Raw genomic sequence first — 14,839 nt, forward strand, 5'->3', positions numbered from 1 at the left:
CACCCACATAGTCAAGATAGCCACTGCCAAACCCTCAGAGCACCAGATTAGGAAACAGGTCAAGAGACATAGATGATATGTCCAAGTTCATGCAATAGAACAATCTGAATCCCTTATAGCATCTAAAAGTATTCCAGTACATTGGCTTTTCCCCTTCTGTGTGTTGATATAAACCCTCTGACTCAGGTGCTACTGTCTGGACCCAACACACAATAGTGTGCATATGTGTGTGTGGTGTGTGTTTCCCCGGTAGAATTATTCACTCCTCTATGCTCCCAGTGCTCTCTGCTCCTCCTTCCATATTACCACTTATCTCACTGCACTATAATTATCTATCTCTGTCTTCCTTCTAGGACTTGAGTACCAAGCAGGGACTTTGTGCTTTTCTCTGTACATAGTAGTAGGCACACAATGGATTTTGTTAAATGAATGTTGATGAATTCACAACCCTCCACTCACTACATATAGGTTACTAAGGCTTGATCTTATTAAATGTGCAATCCCTTATAATCAATTAATTTAAAATTATATTCTTCTGAAGGTTAACAATGGAAAAACTGTACTTAGCTCAGCATACCATGCCTGTGGGACACATGGCTGCTTGGACCACACTAATTCATGGTGCCCCTTGTGACAGCATACTCTAATTGCAGGCAAAGGGTCTCAAGAGCTTGTCTTTCAAATAAAGAATACAAAGGCAAATCATCCTCACTGACTGTATACAAGCTTCTGAAATACACCAGCCTTTGCCTCCTTTGCCTTTACTCTGCTACCCCAGGTTCCACATACCAGGTCTGCATAGACCTGATGTGAGATAAGGTTGGCAGTATTTATAAGATCCCAACTTGCCTCACCTGTTGGGCTACATTAATTTCAGAGGCATGAGGAAGCACCTAGAAGGGAATTTCATGAAGTGACCATGTTCATTTGCACATTTTCTATGCTGCGTCTCTTGTTCTGTTTTAGAATTGACTACCTCTCTGAGGACAGGGATTGTATCTCATTCACTTCCATCTCTCCAATGTCTGGCACAGGGTTCAACCCAGAGTAGGAGCCAGGTGTGTGAGCAAGGCGTGAACACTTGGTCCTGGCTGATGAAGTTGCTCTGATGTAACCAAACAGCCCTACTTTCGGATGCACAGCCATTCCAAACATCTGTGCCTTTATTATTATCATTCTGATTTCCCAACTTGATTTTATTTTCCAGAAGTCACCATTCAACCCTGTCGAGTTTAGCATGTGCTGACACACATTGTTACTGGGGTCAATGGCCAGATGAGCCTTAACATTTCATTTCCAGGTGTTTATCATTTCTCATTAGTTATATGTTTATAATCACTAAGGTCTTATCCCCGGACAACTTGTCAAAATTGTTGTGGCCTTGCCCACCCTTGTACTCACCTTTCCAGAACTGTGGAGAGCATCTGGAATCCTAGCATGACTTTTCAAACAAAACACAGTGATCTCTTTCATCCTCTATCATCGGGGACATCAAAACTCTTTACTCATCAAGAGACTCTCTCATAGCTGTGAAAGTTACCTCCTCACTGCCTTGCATCCTCCACAGAACTGCTGGTGCCTCTTGGAAGAAGTGCTGCATCTGTGCCCCTCTCCCTTCCTGCCTTTGTTTTCCATTGTCATTAGAAGCGTAGCCATGGAGAGAAATCTGGCGCAGAGTGCGACTGCAGCCATTAGAAAAGACAGATTTTCCTTCTAACCAGCCTAAGGAGGATGGGGTTTGGTTTTCAGCCCCTGCAGCCTGCAGAGAAATAAGCAGAATGAATTCAAGATGGCAGGTCCAAAAAAATCTTTTGTGAAACAAGCTGTTTGCATGGGAGCAGGTGACTGATGGTGCTGCAACCAAAAAGGGCTGTGGAATTTGCAGTGACCCCAACTCAGGCCCTCCCAGCAGCCACCCTGGGAGGCAGCTGCTCAGGGGTGTCACTGGGAATCATGAACCAAAGGATACTATTTCCTGCCTCCCAGAGCACAGGAAGCAAATCTTCTCTCTTCCCTCACAGAGAAAGCCTCTCCTAAGCTTTGTGCTTGGGTTTGGGCACTGCAGCTGTTCTTGGCATCTGTGCTTCGTGGCAGCCTTTACTGCCTGCAACTTGACACAGGCAGGAATCCTTGTGGTAGACCTGCTACCCTTCACCTGCCCAGGGCTTTTGTGAAGGCCAAATGAGAGAAAAGACCATGTAAATTCTTTGAAAACCAAACAGTACTGGCAGGAATGCTCGACTGTGGTGCTACCTGGCAATACCCTCCAGAAGCTCTGGCTTTGAGATACTTGGTGAGCACGCTCAACACTGACACAAATTACCCAGACTCAGTGAGAAGCCTCAAACTGAAGGCTTCAGATTTCATATCCCTTTCTTTGCCTATGAACTTTTTTGATTCTCTAACACTTGTTAGTCTGACATTCAAGGCTTTCTCAACTCTTCCTTCCAAACATCTATTTCATATGGAAACTTCTCCGTTTCAGTGCTCCCAGAACATAGCATTCTCATTCCTACTCCTGTTCATTTGATCACAACTTTCCCTTGCCTTCCTTCCCCATCCCACTTACCCCTCAGAGATTCTCCATATTGTACGCATGCTTGAAGACCAAGCATAAGACTTTTCCACAAACTGACCCACAAATCACCTCTCTCTCCTTCAAAATAATAGTTATTGGGTTCTTGCTGATCTTGAACCAGAGAAGCAGTGATCTCAGGGGTTAAGAACAGGCTCTGCAGTCAGATTGCCTGGGTTGAGGTCCTGGTCCTCTTACTGTCTGCATGACCTTGAGCAACTTAAAGTCCCTGAGCATTGCTTTCCTCAGCTATAAAGTAGGGATAATAATGGTATTCTTTTACACATATGTATTGCTGAGCACAATGCCTGACCCACTGTAAACACTTGAACGAGGGTTAGTATTGTCTCTAAGCATTTTCTTTTTTTTTTTTTTTTTTTTTGAGACGGAGTCTAGCTCTGTTGCCCAGGCTGGAGTGCAGTGGCGCGATCTCGGCTCACTGCAAGCTCCGCCTCCCGGGTTTACGCCATTCTCCTGCCTCAGCCTGCCGAGTAGCTGGGACTACAGGTGCCCGCCATCTCGCCCGGCTAGGTTTTTTTTTGTATTTTTTAGTAGAGACGGGGTTTCACCGTGTAGACCAGGATGGTCTCGATCTCCTGACCTCGTGATCCACCCGTCTCGGCCTCCCAAAGTGCTGGGATTACAGGCTTGAGCCACTGCGCCCGGCCTCTAAGCATTTTCATATATGTTGCCATGTAATTTCCATGGCAGCCCAGAAAAAGTTAGTTTTATTGCCCCAGAGGAGAAAGATGAAGTTTAGAAAGGTTAAAGCACTTGCCTAAGGCCACACATTTGGTGGTAAAAGTGTGATTCAGACGCAAGTTTGGTTGGCATCCATAGCTTTTCCACTGCCATAGCCAACCTGCGTTAATCAGGCCTCCTATGGTTACTCCAGCCCCTGTTCCTTGGTTCAATCTGCATATGAGCGTCTCTCCTCTCCCCAGCCAGACCTTGGTCTCCTCCTGGGGAAGGGTTCTCAAAATACCCCACTGTAGCTATCCATCATTTGGCATTTGTTGAATGACAAAAGAAAGAATGAGTAGGAAAATGTGCATATTAACTCCAGAATATCCCCAGATAACTTATCACTGGTACTTGGTACCTGGAAGTCAGGGGCCTCTCAACAGAACCAGAGGTGAGCCTCCCTCCACCTCAATTCACCCACCACTCTTTGAGTCAAGAAACTGTGTTGCTCTCCTGCTAAAACATTTGAAGGGATCCTCACTTTTCCTATAGGACTAATCTGAGTATTTTCTTTACAGTTCAACATGCTCTGTTAACATAAGCCTTCAACTGAGCTTAATACATATTTCTTCGGCCATCTTCCTCCAGAAGGCAAACTTTTGGAAGAAGAGGCGATGGTTGAGAACAGCAACAATATGTGTTCCCTCAGAGCTATGCAGTGAATGGACCCATGGTCTACCCTAGGAGTCGGGAGAAATGGCTCTGGGCTCTGGTTTCCATATTTATGTTATCTCTTTTTTAAAGCAAAGCTACATGTAAAGTGCTCTAAACACTGAAGTCAGAACTTCAGAGTAAACATGATAGAGAACAATGCCCATTTTGCTACTTGCCTCATTATCCCAGGAAAGAGCCTCATGTGTAATCAGACAGAGAAGAACATGAAAGATTGTGTAGAGTGTGCCCAAAGTTCCTGAGATCCTACGTTTTGGTGTAGACACACTTAATCGGGTGAAACTGTCCTTTCAATCTCCTCAGGGACTGAATAAGGACAGGGAACGACACGGTAGAGTTGTAGGAAAGGCTCTGAAGATTCTGAACAGCAAATTCTCTCTCTTGTTTTTCATTGTTTTTTTGAGATGGTCTCATTCCAGTAGCCCAGCTGGAGTACAGTGGTGCAATGTTGGCTCACTGCAGCCTCTACCTCTCATGCTCAGGTGATCCTCCCACCTCAGCCTCCTCCTTAGTAGCTGGGACTACAGGTGCACACACCATGCCTGGCAAATTTTTTGTATTTTTAATAGAGACAGGGTTTCGCCATGTTGCCCAGGCTGGTCTTGAACTCCTGGACTAAAGAAATCCATTCGCTTTGACCTCTCAAAGTGCTGGGATTATAGGCATGAGCCACTGTGCTTGGCCTGAACTGCAAATTCTATATTAAAGAACAAAAAGTTCTCTATTAAAGAATACCTGAAATCCCATTTAGTCACAGCTATCATTTGTTGAGTGCCTACTATGTACCTGATGTTTTATTTGTATTATGTAATTTAATCCTCACTACAACCTGCGAGAGAGTTGATACTACCTCCATTTTACAGAAGAGAAAACTGAGACTCAGTGTCTTGACCAAGCCCAATAAGTGGCAGAGTGGCTTTGACCTTGGGTATGTCTGATTCCTGTTCAGAATTTTTCTCCCAGAGCACAAGGTTGTCATTCCCTGAGGAATCCGGGAGTCCAAGAGACTTAGAGCTCTTGAGTCATCTGGTACGATCAATCCTTTTCCTCAACTCATTAGCTGAAGTCAAGACCTGTGCATAATGCAGTTAGCTAATTTGTTTATTCATTGTATGCTTATGTAAATGGCTTGAAATCTTTCCTCAATATCATTATCTGTCAGAAAATAGGGGCCACATACTTAGCAAGTGTTTTCAATCACATTTTAACTAGTAATAAATCTTTAGCTTGATTTATCTGAAAATCGTCTGCTTGCTCTCCTTCCTGTTGCCCTTATCTTTTTTTTTTTTTCGAGACGGAGTCTCGCTGTATCGCCCAGGCTGGAGTGCAGTGGCCGGATCTCAGCTCACTGCAAGCTCCGCCTTCCGGGTTCACGCCATTCTCCTGCCTCAGCCTCCCAAGTAGCTGGGACTACAGGGGCCCGCCACCTCGCCTGGCTAGTTTTTTGTATTTTTTAGTAGAGACAGGGTTTCACCGTGTTAGCCAGGATGGTCTCGATCTCCTGACTTCGTGATCCACCCATCTCGGCCTCCCAGCCCTTATCTTGTAACTCTTCATAAGCTTCCTCCAATAGTAATAACAATAGTTAATATTAAGTGAACACTCACTCTGGACCTGTCAGTCACTGTTCTAAGTGATTTAGCTCAAAACCTAGGAGGCAGGCTTTATTATCACCTCATTCTACAGGTGAGGAAACAAAGGCACAACTTGCTCAAGGTTACGCAGCCCAAATAGCAGAGCCAGGATTCAAATCCCAGGCTAATTGATTACAGACCTACTTTGCTAAATGCCTCAGTTTATAAAGAAAATATCATCCTAAATGGAAGCAGTCTAGAACAACACTGCCCAGTAGAAATATAATATGAGTTATAAATGCAAGCCACATATATAATATAAATTTTCTAGTGGCCACATTACAAAAGTAAAAAGAAACAGGTGAAATTAATTTAAATATATTTTACTTAATATATCTAAAATATTATTTTAACCTGTAATCAATATTACCATTACTAATGCAACATTTTACATTATTTTTTATACTAATTTTTTGAAAGCTGGTGTATGTTTTATACTTACAACACATCTTAATTGCTACTAGACATATTTCAAGTGCTTATGGCCCCATATTGGACAACAGATATATAGAAGGACATTCTACTTTTCCTATTTTTTCTATTATTTGTTTCTATTTCAACTTTATTTTTAACATTTTTAAATTAAAAAAAAATTTTAGAATCTTGCTCTGTTGCCCAGGCTAGGTTGTGGTGGTACAATCATAGCTCATTGCAGCCTTGAACTCTTGGGCTCAAGCAACCCTCCCATCTCAGCCTCCCAAGTAGTTGGGACTACAAGTATTCACCACCATGCCTAGCTAATGTTTTCATTTTTTATAGAGACAGGGTCTCACTATGTTACCCAGGCTAGTCTTGAACTCTTGGCCCCAAGCAAGCCTCCTGCCTCAGCCTCCTAAAGTGTTGGGATTATAGGCATGAGCAAGCGTGCCTGGGCTATTTCAACTTTAAAATTGGGTTTTGCATTGGTATTGGATCAAAGAAGCCTATATTAATGGAAATGTGCCCTTTGGATAATTAAATGAACAGAGCAACAGTTTAGGACAGTGGAAAGTATGCTTTAGGCATTAAAAAATCTGGGTTCTAAGCCCCATCTTAGAACCACTAACCAGGGCTGTGGCCAGAGCAACCCTCAACTTCCCTCACTCTCTTTCCTCATGCTAAAAAATACATGATGGTTTATGATTATTAAGATTCTTTCCATTTCTAAAGTTCTTTCTGCTTATAGCACACATTCTTTCAGGGTTTCTGTGCCTGTTTCCTTGTTCCATTCAAGATTTCTGTAAGAAAGGACTTATCCCACATTGTGGTTGTGTTCCCTGTGCCCAGCTCTGTGCCTGACACATTTTTGTAGGTACAAGAAACGTCTATTGAATGAATGGAAATCCAGTCCTCCTTTGAGGGACTCCTAGGCCTCCCAGTTTTTGCCAGAATGATCATAGCCGCCTTAGCAATTAATTGCACTTTCTCATATTGGCCTAAAATCTTAACAATCTAAGATTTCTGAAGGGTTATAGCCAGGATTAGAAACCATTTCCTGATCCTGTGTGCAAAGGAGATGGTACTCAGCCCTAGGCATGGCTGCCTAGAGACCCCTGCAAATGGTCTCCTTCTTATTACATGCTGTTCTGATGCTGAGGAGAGTTAATTAATGACTCTAAATAAGAAAACAATCAAATCTGTCTGCAGTCATATGAGTCAGAGCAGACCCAGATGGGGTGCCGGGTCCTTGGCTTCCAAGTGCCCTCGGGAGAAGCAATAGCAGCCTTTGCTCCTTTCATCAAAGCTCTGCGAAGCCCCAACTTGGAAGGGGAAGGAATCACTCAAAATGGAATGGAGACTCAGCTGGATATGAAGCATTTTTCTTAAAAGGCTAACCCCCTATCTGAGTGTTGTACAGACTGAGGCCCTGGGAGAGGAGAAAAAACATAAGTTCATTCCTTTCTACCCTCTTTAGACACCCAAACTGAAAGGGGAGTTCTCAGAAACCGGTCCCTGTGTATGTTGCAAGATTGGAGCAGTTGGAACTGCCACTTTAGGAGGACCAGACTTGTGGTCTGAAATTCACCAAACCCCAAACCTGCCCACCTTCTGGAGTCTTGCAGCCACATATGGAGGTAGAACTTTGGTTGGGTGGCATAAGGACAGGAATGTGATGCTTTCCTGAGATTGGCTGAGGCCCACACAGTGAAAATTTTATTTAGGTGTTAGAGGCTTTGCTATGAAAATCTGAGAGTGGGAATAGGTGGAAGGAATCTCTTAACAATAAGAGTGTCTTCAGCTTTGTAATAGGATGCTAGAAAATAAAGATAAGCTCTATTTCTTTGGCTCTATGTGTACTCTTTGTCAAATAATAACAGCTTCCTCATGTTTTTTTTCCTTCCTTTCTTAAAAAGGAAAAACAGTGACAACACTTTGTTGCCATCTACGCTTGGCTTCCTATGAAAATTTTCCATGCTGGAAAGAAACCCCTGGGCTATTGGTCATGAGGGTCATTATACTGCCTTCTCCCCATTCTTTGGTAAACAAGTTCAGTTAACAAACCTGGATAAGATATAAAGTAGGTGGCACTATCCTTGCTGAACTTGAAAAGACTGATTTGTGTCTAAATCCTAGTTGGCCCCCAATCCTATTCCTCTGGCATTTGGTTATAACCTTACATAGGACAATCCAATAGTTCAATTTTATTTCTATAATAGCAATAGGGAAAAACAGTGGTAAGAAGGAACTTCCAGAGTTTGAGATCCAGGATGGAACCTAAACTCTTCCCTTTCTGTGTAACCCTGGGAAAGCCCTCAAAACTTTGTTTCCTCACCTTGAAATTGGGAATTATGCCACCACCTACCTCATAGGACTGTGAGGATTAAATACATTCTTACATGTGAAGAGCCTGAGTCAGAAAATGTCTTCTCTTATTAGCTCATAATTCTTTAAACAGGGATTGCTGATGAGTTCATTCGAAGTAATTCAGTAATACCCTCCACAGCTCTGTTTCCTCCTATTCCATTCTGTAATCAGCTTTGGGGAAATCCTCTCGGAGGCCATGGCCCTCAGCTCTTGCTTCTAGCCCACACCCTGAAGTCCTCCCTTCCCACCAGGTGGGTGAGGCCAGCACTCCAGAACCTTGGACAGCTCTACTCCACAGCGATAGAGCCGGTTGCCCCAGGGAACAGGAGGGTCTTGGGAAATTTTCCAAAGGTTGCATTAGTGCAGTGATTTAGGAATGCCAGGGCTGAAGTCTCATTTCCAGCATGCATGCTGCCACTTGCATGCATGTTCAGATTCTTCAACATGACCAGCCCTTCTGGAAATTTCTAAGGAGACTCTCAGAAATGCTCACAAGATTTACCAAATCTTAGGGCCTTTTCCTTCTTTTCTATGAACTCCAAAAATTTTTTTGAGCCCAAAAAGAACAGAAACACCACCCACATCTTCCTGAATCTGCTGATATTTAATTTGTTTGGCTTCAGTACAAGGATTAAACATTCTTGATTAACTTCAAGTGAAAGTAATAATGTATGAGCATGAGGAAATGTTTTACAAGACAAAGATTCAGGTATAAATTAAAAGAAACATAAAATAACATTATTGCCTGTAGGTGATGTTAAGCACCATTCTAATCAGGATAAGCAGGTGGTTCAATTTATGAGGCAATTTAGCTTTTCACTCTCCAATGCAGAACACAACACACCATATGCAGTCACCTTCCAAACAGGCAAGGAAGAGATTAAGTCCTATTTTTACTTTATGATACTGAGTCACATAGTTCAATGCAAATCACATGGATGCGAAAGTAAGAACAATACCAGGTATTAAAATACCTTCTTTCCTTTGCAGAGCTCTTAAGATTTTGTGACTGCGTGAAATTCCTTCAGAGTAACTCTGGGAGAAGAGACACATGTCACCAGATGGGCATTTAGGATTGAGCATGTCTCATCTCTCTCCCCCACTTCTGTCATTAGGCCTGGAAGAGCCATATTTGCAGCTTTTTGCATTTGATAATAGCCTCCAGATGCCTTCATTTTCTGGGCTACATTGTTTTTGAGGAAAAGAGGGTTTGCCTTTGAAAAGTGTTATTGACTAATTTAATAATGAGGGAAAGAAGAGGATAAATGTGGAACAGGAAAAGAGAAGAGAGTAGTAGAGGTAGAGGGAGAGATAGGAGATGCCTAAACCTCTTTGACCTTGGTAAGTGTTTTCCATGCATTGTCCTTATAAATGGGTTTGATGCCCACCTTCCACTGGTCAGAAACTTGAACAAAGGCCTTCAAGCCCTCTTTAAACATTTCCATTGCTGAAGACAGCAGCAATTCCATGGCTTGAACTGACTTGAAAAAACTTCAGACAAGAACATCAGCTTGACACTCTGATGGTAGGAGGGAGCCCCCCAATAGAAAGGTTTGTGATTTTACCTAACAACGCTCACACCCACTCTGAGCCTCTACATCATGGGGGAGTTAGTTGCCAAATTGTGTCTAGTTTAACCTCTTTCCAGCAGAGGTCGCTGTGGACACTGGGAGTGGATACTTGTGGGAACTGGACCAGGCAGCCTGGGTTAGATAGATGGTGGCTACATTGTGTGGCACCTGCTCTTTCTGCTGTTCTGCTGGCCAGCATCTGGTCTCTCATCCTATGGGAAGTAGATCTCTGTGAAGATTATCTCAAAGCTGCACAGTGCCTTTGCTATACAAGCACTGTGAGATCAGGGTAACTTATTGGGAAGGGCAGGTTTGGGAGGGCCATGCTCATCCTCTAGGGGTATCACCTTGTAGTGTACGTCTGTGTTACCCTTGTTTCCTGTCTGAGTGTACCTAGTATTTCTGAGACACCACCTGTGACTGACCAGCAATATCAGTGCCATGCCCTTCCAGACATGGAGGCCAAAGCGACAAAAGTTGTCTTGCCATGTAGTCTTGCACCCATATCATAAGCGACTCTGTTGATGAGTCCCCTGCTAAGCCTCACTTGGAAGCACATGGTGGTGGTGAGGGGGCAGAATTCTGGTCTTTGGAGCAGCCTATTACAGTAGGATAAAGCTTCTGATAAAATGAGAAGGGCAGGGCACTGGTGAGTATGTTAGGGTCAGATCTGAGACCTCAGAAGGGCTGAAGAAGTCTCCATATACTTGTGAACTCCCCACTTACTGGGCCTTGCACAGGCCAGGCAGGCTAGGCACAAAGCAACCTGAAGCTGCCTTCACCCTGAGGTCATCCACTCAGACCCTAGGTCATTGCTGTGACTTGAGAGTTGAAGATGTGACTACCCTGCTCCCCACCCCCACAACATCCAAGTCCAGCAGTAAATGAGTAAGTGGTTCATCTACACACACACACACACACACACACACACAGCCAGAAGCACAAGCTCTGGCTGTGCCACACACATGAAGACTGAACCACACATGGGTACATTCAACCGGTCACACATTCACACCCACACTCTGACCCACACCATCATCCGTGCAAACCCTCACACATTTAAATACATCCCCGCCCCAGAACCAAATTTGACCTAACATGGCTGATGGGGCGTGGGAGGGTCCAGTCAGGATGTCTCTCTGGACCCTGGTCCACTCCTGCCCCGTGAACTCCAGGCCCCTTGCTCAAGGTGGAGCCCTCACCTGTCCCTGTCCTAGTGGTCACAGGTCCTGAACGGCCCCCGTACCAGCCCCCGAAGGGGCCCTGGTTACCATCGTGTGCACAGAATCCTGGGTGCCTGGCTGGCCTTAGGGTAGGGGGTATGCGAAAAGAGAAAGATGTGGGGCATAGTGCCCTGCCCCGGCTCAGCCGCCTCCTCCCTAGGGATTTTCCATCCCGGCTCGCGCTGGTCCGCTAGAAGCCCGTGCGCTTTGTCTCCCGCCCCGCTCCCAGCACGTTTCTGTGGAAGCTGCCCGCGCCGCGCCCGAAGCCCCCCCTCCGAGGCCGCGCCCCCCGCCCAGCCCGCGGCGCAGGCCTGCCAGTGCGGCGACCGCCGCTTTGTCCTCTCGAGGATGCCTGGGCCGAGCGCGAAAGCCCAGTGCCTGGGAACAGCCACCGCGCGTCCTAGAAGCAGGTCCCCGAGCCTCGGTTTGGGGTGCGCCCTGCATCGGAGCGGAGCAGCCCCCAAAGATTCGCGGGCACGAGGTTGGGGGTAGCGTCTACCTGGAGCTCTTGAGTGCTTGAGAGGAGATCCGCCCCGTCCCGCTCTGCACATGCCCATCTGGGGTTGGGCCCCAGCTGAGGTGCCAGAGGCTCAGTTCCCGGGGCATGGTGGGCTAGTGAGGGTCGTCTCGACTTAGAGCCCCAGGCCTAGATCCAGGTAGGGACGGCCTGGGAGATAAGGCCCGGTGGGGAGAGGTGGGGAGGGGTCCCTCGTCTCCTCTTACATCCCCCTACACCACCTCCCACACCCAGGCCACCCAACCCTAGGCGCGGGCCCGAGCGCGGGGGATTCCGAGTGTCAGTGCTTTCCTCCACCCGCGACTCCGAGCAGGATGGGGAGGGGTCTCCCAGCCTTTCCCTGACACATCCCAATTCCACCCCTCACCAATAACCTAGGAGGGTCCAACTGGAAGGGGTAAGAGTCCTGTCTCATCCACATCCTCGATCCTCCTCTTTACAAAACCCTAGGGCCTGGGGAGGAGGGGGGATAGGGAGGGGGCGAGTGTGGAGGAAGCGGCCTGGGGAAGGGTCTTCCCGGTCCCAAGACGCCTTTCTTTAATAACCCTGGGAGGGTCTGGGCTGGGGATAGCGGTCCGCGATCTCATCCATCACCACCAGACTCCTTTGTAACCTCGAGCAGCCGAAGTGTTGCGGGGAGGGGTCCCCCTGCCTCCAGTCCCCTCATCCCACAACACCCCCTCCTCCCGTCCTCAGTAACCCGAGCAGCCCGGTCGCCAGGCACAGTGGGAAAGAGGGTCCAAGCCTCCTCGCTCTCCCAGGAGAGATTGGGGGTGGTGTCCCCCAGCCCTCGACCCTCATACTCAAAAGCCTTCTCCACGATAAAACGAAAACTAAGCTGCTCCGACCTCCGGCGCCGGGCCACAGGAGGCCCCTAGTCAGTCGATGGCTGTCCAGGACCCACGGTCCTGAGAGCAGCGAGAACACGTCCCGTCAACTCCCCGAGCCCCTCACGCCTCGGTTCGCCCCCTCCCCAAGAAAACAAAAGCGAATTCAGCAGCACCGACCTCTGACGGCGGGCGGGAGGGCGGTCAGCGTCCGGCAGCGCACCCTGCTCCTCCCGGCTCCTCAGCCCGGGCTCCCGGCCGCAGATCTGGCGGCTGCTGCAGCTGCGGCTGCTCTCGCGGCTCTCGTGTCCGGAGCCTCCCTCAGACTCAGCACCTGGAGCGGCGAACAGCTCCGCGCTTCATTCCTCTGACCCCGCCTCCTTCGCGCCGCCGTAGCCAATGGTGACCCGGACCCCGCCCAGGAGTCTGCCCATTGGGGGCATCGTCCCCTCTCCCTCCGGCCCCGCCCGCTGGTTCCTGGGTGTCTCCTTCAAGACCACATCCCTCAGAGACCGGCGGAGTTTCACACAGCCTTCTGGGACTTATAGTTCTTTAAGGACGCGGAGTGGGCTCACGCCGCGGGCAGGCAAACAGAGCGGGACTGCATTTCCCAGGGTGCACTGAAGACACGGAGGCGCGGAGCAGGGCGGGAGGACCGTTTCCATAGCAAAGACGACCAGCCGAGGATGGCTGGCGGAGAAGTGGGGCAGGCCGCAGGACCCTCGAAGGATCGTGTGAGACCCCGGGCAGCCTCTTGGGAGGCCATTTCGAGGAGAAAACCTTGATTTCTGCTTCAGGACCCTGGGCCTCAGTTTTCCTATCTGAGAAGAAGGGCGAAGAGCTGTGCCCCCGACCACAGCCGTCGGTGATGGGGCAAACCGAGGGCAAGCCGCTTTGGTTCCTGCCCAGCAAAGGTGAGGGAGGACGGAGGAGACTCTCCCACTGCATTCAGAACTTTATTCCTTTATTTTTGTCTCAATCTTGTCATAGAGGAGCGCTTCACTTTTGGTCATCCCTTGGGCTACCAGGGCCTTCCCGTCTCCGTCTTCCCATAGCAGGTCCTGGCCTCCTTCACACCACTACCAGATACCGCAGCATCTCCCCCAACGCAGCAGACGGAGGGCACTTCCCATGCCCCGGGACTTAAGCCCACTCTCCCCTTCGAGATCTGGACTCCACCTTTTTGCAACACTCTTAACTTCTTTGGAAGCTGGGAAGCCTCCTACTCCCTTGGGCCCCTCCACCCTGCCCTCAGCTAACTCCTCGGCAAGCCCCAACCTAGACACCGCCTGTTTTGTGAAGACATCTAGATGCTGGGCTCTCTGTTGAGTGCCCCACCCTGTGTTTGAGCAGCACCCTCTACTTCCCCTGTTCTACTTGCATGTTTATGTACTCGTCTTCCTCATTATAAGATCCACAGGGGAGGGGCCATGTCTGTACTATTCATACTTACAGTCCAGTGTCTAGTATCTGGCACATAGTAGGCAGTCACTAGCTATTTAGATATAAATATAGATATTTGTTGAATTGAAAATGAATTGGGCCGGGCGTGGTAGCTCACACCTGTAATCCCAGCACTTTGGAAGGCGGAGGCGGGTGGATCACCTAAGGCCAGGAGTTCAAGACCAGTCTGGCCAACATGGTGAAACCCTGACTCTACTAAAAATACAAAAATTAGTCAGGCATGGTGGTGCGTTCCTGTAATCCCAGCTATTCAGGAGGCTGAGGCAGGAGAATCGCTTGAACCCCTGGAGGCGGAGGTTGCAGTGAGCTGAGATTGCACCACTGCACTCCAGCCTGAGCAACAGAGTGAGACCCTGTCTCAAAAAAAAAAGAAAGAATAAAATTTTAAAAAAGAAAATAAAGGAACCTCATTCACATACACCTCCAAAATTCTGATTTCCTAAAGCTGGGCGTTTCTTATTGCTGGAAGTGTTCAATTAGAGGGTGCCGCCCCTTGAAGAAATGTTTATTCCATTTGTACAGTGGGTTGGGATTTTACCTGAATGCTCTGAGTACCCTTTTAATCCTTTGATGCTAGAGACTGATAGACCCATGCCTATGATTGCTGTCAGTTCTCCCTGAAATGTCATCAGTTCTTCATGTTCCGCTGTTTCTAGCTATTGGCCCTACTCCTTTCTGTGCCTAAATGCCCTACCTCCCACTCCTTTTCTGAGAAAGATCTGCCCTGTCAGTTATGAAGCAAAGACGTCCTAAGATTCCTGCTGTTTCTTTTTCTTTTCTTTTCTTTTCTTTTCTGAGTTTTGCTCTTGTTGCCCAGGCTGGAGTGCA

The 14,839-nt window shown here is 47.5% G+C and overlaps 1 protein-coding gene across 4 annotated transcripts in view; it reads right to left on the minus strand.

The window, feature by feature from the left end:
- Positions 1 to 14,065, minus strand: part of SMPD3 (sphingomyelin phosphodiesterase 3) — a 92,851-nt gene extending 78,786 nt beyond the window's left edge. For 3 of the 4 annotated variants that reach the window (XM_033219790.1, XM_033219788.1, XM_033219785.1), the window contains exon 1: positions 12,728 to 12,927. The gene's annotated coding sequence lies outside the window, so the exon portion shown is untranslated. Of the gene's footprint in view, positions 1 to 12,727 lie in introns of all 4 variants that reach the window. The other variant, XM_033219784.1, reaches the window with a different exon arrangement.
- Positions 14,066 to 14,839: the final 774 nt, after the last annotated feature.

Source organism: Trachypithecus francoisi, unplaced genomic scaffold (assembly GCF_009764315.1).
Source record: "Trachypithecus francoisi isolate TF-2019V2 unplaced genomic scaffold, Tfra_2.0 Lachesis_group10, whole genome shotgun sequence".
Lineage (NCBI taxonomy): Eukaryota > Metazoa > Chordata > Mammalia > Primates > Cercopithecidae > Trachypithecus > Trachypithecus francoisi.